The following is a 5819-nucleotide window of genomic DNA, read 5'->3' as shown; positions in this document are numbered from 1 at the left end:
AAAAAAAAAAAAAAAGTTGCTGAAATCTCTTTACTTATGTCCTTTCCACAGGTTTTGTGTATTCTGGGTGGAAGCATTCATGTTGTTTTAATGAAGGGCCTCATGTGACTCTGGTGAGACCAGAATCAAGTATGAAGGCTTCAAGATACATTCCTGAGAGTTAAGTGCCACATTTGCACTAAAGGGTGGTTTTAGGATATGTTCTGTTTGGGTTTGGTAGGGACAGGGCAGGGCAGTGGCCCATATTTTCATTACTGTAGTAAAAATTGTTGGTGTCTGTGGCAGTGGAGGGCACCTGTGGACGGGAAAAGAGGAACGTATATTTTATTTCCGTGGAGCAGCTCATTGTTCCTGAATCTCTTCTGTTATAAACGAGAAAAATGGGTAGACTTTTTGGTCTTGGTCCTTCTGTGAGTGTGAGGCTAGTAGGTAAGCAGGTGGTGCTGATGTCTTTAAGGGAATGTTCTCAAGATGCAGGTGTTGCTTGTCCGATAGTTTTATCTGAAAAGGATTTTCAGAGGAGTAGGAGAAAGGAAAAATGGCTTCTTTTCAGCTAAACATGTCTCAGATCAAGAGCTGTGTCCACTCTGCCTGCTGGAGTGCCATGTGTTTAGTACTTGCAAATCTTTACTTCTCTACTTGTGTATTTCCTCCCCAATGATTTTGTTTCACGTACTTTTAAAAATTCTTGTGATAGTCAAGGGTCTCTAAAAAATATTTCTATCCTATGTACCAGAGCCTTCTCTACATCATGGCTTCTTATATGCAATGCAGAATTCCTACCATGAATTTATGATCTGCCATATTAAAAGTGTTCCTTTTGTGGCTGTTGAACGTGGGAAGATGTGGATACTCAAGATTCCTGTTGAGGGAAACCTAGGGTCCTTAGGAAGGATGGAGAACATGTAATGTTGAGGTGTCACCTGTGTTCTCCATTAGCTCTATGCAGAACAGGATTAAGAAAATGCTTATTTAAACAGGATGGCTTTTATTACCCAGAAAGTTCTGGAGAAAATTATTCAGAGATACCTGCTTTCTAGGATGCTAAAGAAGGACTGCTTAAAATCATTATTAAAAATTATAGAACATGGGAGATATCTTGACCACATAAAACTGATTTTTCTTTATGGTTAAATTCAGTCTATAATTGACTTTTTGAGGGGCAATATCTCAGCAGTGATGTTGTGTTCTGTGTGCGTCAGCACATCGTAAAATTTATTCTAGTGTTATTGATGTTAATAATTTGCTTGGTTAAAGAGCTCTCTGACTTTTTCACTGTAGAGTTAATTGTTGTTCTCTTTATTATTAAGTATCTTTATGTGGCTAATGTGCATAAACCATCACATTTAATCTGGCACCTGCCCTTTTTTCTTAGGTTTTTTTGTTTGTTTTTTGCAAGTATCTGTCTTTGGAAAATTAAAGCTCTTTGTTTATAGGCCAGAAAAATTGGGAAAAACACAGTCTGTTTCACTTATGGAATGTTTGACAAAATAGTCTTCTTGGGTCAAAAACATTGGCATTACTAGTGACCTTGTTAGAATTTTAAAAACTCAGACTTTATTCCAGATCTTCTGGAAGAAAAAAAAAAAAAGCTTCATGACAGGATCTCCAGTTTATCTTACACATTTAAATTTGAGAGGTACCATCTAACTCAACATGTCTTTTTCTGTCTGAAAACATACACAACTCATTATGATGTAAATATAGCACTCAAACATGTATACATTTGTGTCCTTAATTATATTCTTTATGATCCAGAAAAGTATTACATACACTGGTGTTGTGAATATTTCTGTGTTAAAAATTATTGGATAATTTCAGTTATTCTTATAACTCAGAACCAATTCCCTTTACTCTCTCATTTCACCTTAAGTCAAATAATACATTTTTCCTATGGCCACCTGGTAAATATATGTGTGTCTCTGTGCTTGTGTTTTTCAGGAGACATTGACATTTAGGGATGTGGCCATAGAATTCTCTCTGGAGGAGTGGGAATGCCTGAACCCTGCTCAGCAGAATTTATATAGGAATGTGATGTTAGAGAACTACAAAAACCTGGTCTTCTTGGGTGAGAATAACTTTAATACATGATTCTTAATATACTCTAAAGGTTTTATGTCTCTTTTTTTGTTGAATTTTTTTGTGGTAATTTATGCTTTGTATAAATGAGTTTCTGATCCCAGTTTTCAAGAAAATCTTGATGATTTGTCTGTGGAAAAGAATTTCTTCAACATGTTTCATCTTGACCTGAACTTTCCACATTCCTGAGCTGATCTGCATCCTTCACTCTAGATTAGTGGTAATTCCAGAAATTTGGTGGCATAAAATATCATTGCCCGTATCTTAAAATCTATTTTCCACCATCAGTTTTTGATTCATGAGTACCAGGTAGTAAAATTAAGGACCTACAAATTTAAAATATTTTCTAAATAGTTAGAGATGTGTCTCATTAATTAGTAGTTTGGGATTAATTTTCTAGAATATTCTATTACATCCTTTTTACTGAGCACAGTACTAGGTTGGTAACTGGAGAATATAAGCAAGATTTATGCTATTTATTTTTAATAAAGCAGGTATTGATATCTCTAAGCAAGACCCAATCACCAGTCTGGAGCAAGAAAAAGAGCCCTGGAATATGAAGAGACATGAGATGTTGGATGAATCCCCAGGTAGGTAAGAGTGAACACAAGAGATGACACAGGTGAGAGGTACAAAGGTTAAAAAAAAAAAAAAAAAAAGGGTAACCCAGTCCTTACAATGTGATTTGGGAATCTGTGTTGCAAAGCATATAGTTTCTGGGAACACTGAATATTTTCTTAAAATTTTCTCTCACTAAAGGGCATCTTCTGTTTTATGCTTTTAAATTCTCTTTCTCCTTTTCCTTGGGTGAACACACAAATATCAAATATTTGCTCATGTTTCGCTCTTGTTGCCCAGGTGGATTGCAGTGGCATGGTCTTGACTCACTGCAACCTCTGCCTCTTGGGTTCGACAATTTTCTTGCCTCAGTCTCCTGGTAGCTGAGATTACAGGTGCCTGCCACCACACCCAGCTAATTGTTTTGTATTTTTAGTAGAGATGGGGTTTTACCATGTTGGCCAGGCTGGTCTTGAACACCTGTCCTCAAGTGATCCACCCAAGTGGATCCACCTTGGACTCCCCAAGTGCTGGGATTACAAATGTGAGCCACTGCACCCGGCTGAAAAACTCTGTTAAATTATTTTTTAGTTCTCTTTTTGCATCCTGTCTGAAATGTGTGAGAGTAGTGGTTTCTGTTCCATTAGGGATTTCTTGTTAATTTTTCTACATATTCCATCCTGTTTTTATTACTATAGTCTTAAAATATAGTTTGACATTATAAATTATGATGTCCTGTCCCTCTGCTTTGTTATTTTTTTCTCAAGACTCCTTTGGCTATTTGAAGTTTATTGTAGTTTCTTGTAAATTTTAGAACTGTATTTCCTATTGTGAAAAAAATGCCACTGGAATTTTGATAGGAAGTTTATTGAATGTATAGATTACTTTAGATAATATGGTACTTTAACAATATTTATTCTTTCAATCCATAGACATGAATTTTTTTTTTTGTTCTTGTTGAGTCAGAGTCTCACTCAGTCACCCAGGCTGGAGTGCACTGGTACAATCTCGGCTCACTGCAACCTCCACTTTCCGAGTTCAAGTGATTCTGCTGCCTCAGCCTCCCTAATAGCTGGGATTACAGGCATGCGCCACCATGCTGTGCTAATTTTTGTATTTTTAGTAGAGACAGGGTTTCACCATGTTGTCCAGGCTGGTCTCAATCTCCTGACCTTGTGATCCACCCGCCCTGGCCTCCCAAAGTGCTGGGATTACAGGTGTGAGCCACCACGCCCGGCCAACATGAAATATATTTAAATTTATTTTTGTCTTCTCTAATTTCTTTCACTGATATCTTATATATTTCATTGTAAAGATTTTTTACCTTGGCCGGGTTGCAGTGAGCTGAGATTGCACCACTGCACTCCAGCCTGGGCGACAGAGCGAGACTCCATCTCAACAACAACAACAACAAAAACCCACAAAGACGGGGAGAAACCAGGGCAGAAAAGCTGAAAATTCTAAAAATCAGAGTGCCTCTTCTTCTCCAGGGGAACGCAGCTCTTCGCCAGCAATGGAACAAAGTTGCCTGGAGAATGACTTTGACGAGTTGAGAGAAGAAGACTTCAGACAATCGGCAATAACAAACTTCTCTGAACTAAAGGAGGATGTTCGAACCCATCGCAAAGAAGCTAAAACCCTTGAAAAAAGATTAGACGAATGGCTAACTGATGGAGCTGAAAACCATGGCACGAGAACTACATGATGCATGCATAAGCTTCAGTAGTTGATTTGATCAAGTGGAAGAAAGGGTATCGGTGATTGAAGATCAAATGAATGAAATGAAGTGACAAGAGAAGTTTAGAGAAAAAAGAGTAAAAAGAAATGAACAAAGCCTCCAAGAAATATGGGACTATGTGAAAAGACCAAATCTACATCTGACTGGTGTACCTGCAAGTGATGGAGTGAATGGAACTAAGTTGGAAAACACTCTTTGGGATATTATCCAGGAGAACTTCCCCAACCTAGCAAAGCAGGCCAACATTCAAATTCAGGAAATACAAAGATAATCCTCAAGAAGAGCAACTCCAAGACACATAATTGTCTGATTCACCCAAGTTGAAATGAAGGAAAAAATGTTAAGGGCAGCCAGAGAGAAAGGTCGGGTTACCCACAAAGGGAAGCCCATCAGACTAACAGATCTCTTGGCAGAAAGAGATCTAGAAGAGAGTGGGGACCAATATTCAACATTCTTAAAAGAACTTTCAACCCAGAATTTCATATCCAGCCAAACTAAGCTTCATAAGTGAAGGAGAAATAAAATCCTTTACAGACAAGCAAATGCTGAGAGGTTTTTGTCACCACCAGGCCTGCCTTACGAGAGCTCCTGAAGGAAGCACTAAACATGGAAAGGAACAACCGGTATCGGCCACTGCAAAAACTTGCCAAATTGTAAAGACCATCAATGCTAGGAAGAAACTGCATCAGCTAACAAGCAAAATAACCAGCTAACATCATAATGACAGGATCAAATTCACATAACAATATTTGCCTTAAATATAAATGGGCTAAATGCTCCAATTAAAAGACACAGACTAGCAAATTGGATAGTCAAGATCCATTAGTGTGCTGTATTCAGGAGACCCATCTCACATGCAGAGACACACATAGGCACAAAATAAAGGGATGGAGGAAGATCTACCAAGCAAATGAAAAACAAAAAAAGCAGGGGTTGCAATCCTAGTCTTTGATAAAACAGACTTGAAACCAACAAAGATCAAGAGACAAAGAAGGCCATTACATAATGGTAAAGGGACCAATTCAATAAAAAGAGCTAACTATCTTAAATAGATATGCACCCAATACAGGAGGACCCAGATTCATAAAGCAAGTCCTTAGAGACCTACAAAGAGACTTAGATTCCCACACAATAATAATGGAGACTTTAACACCCCGCTGTCAACATTAGATCAATGAGACAGCAAGTTAACAAGGATATCCAGAAATTGCACTCAGCTCTGCACCAAGCGGACCTAATAGACATCTACAGAACTCTCCACCCCAACTTAACAGAATATACATTCTTCTCAGGACCACATCACACTTATTCCAAAATTGACCACATAGTTGGAAGAACTCAGCAAATGTAAAAGAACAGAAATTATAACACACTGTCTCTCAGACCACAATGCAATCAAACTAGAACTCAGGAATAAGAAACTCACTCAAAACCGCTCAACTAC

General features: G+C 38.0%; 1 pseudogene across 1 annotated transcript in view; it reads left to right on the top strand.

Annotated features, from left to right (window-relative positions):
* Positions 1-5819, top strand: part of LOC105538626 — a 146485-nt pseudogene that overhangs the window by 92131 nt on the left and 48535 nt on the right. Inside the window, exon 8 of the transcript XR_001005938.1 lies at positions 3600-3614. The product of XR_001005938.1 is annotated as a zinc finger protein 430-like (transcript). The remainder of the gene's footprint in view (positions 1-3599; positions 3615-5819) is intronic.

This window comes from Mandrillus leucophaeus, unplaced genomic scaffold (assembly GCF_000951045.1).
Source record: "Mandrillus leucophaeus isolate KB7577 unplaced genomic scaffold, Mleu.le_1.0 Scaffold196, whole genome shotgun sequence".
Lineage (NCBI taxonomy): Eukaryota > Metazoa > Chordata > Mammalia > Primates > Cercopithecidae > Mandrillus > Mandrillus leucophaeus.
The sequence above is the reverse complement of the archived record's forward strand: the minus strand, read 5'-3'. Positions and strand labels throughout refer to the sequence as shown.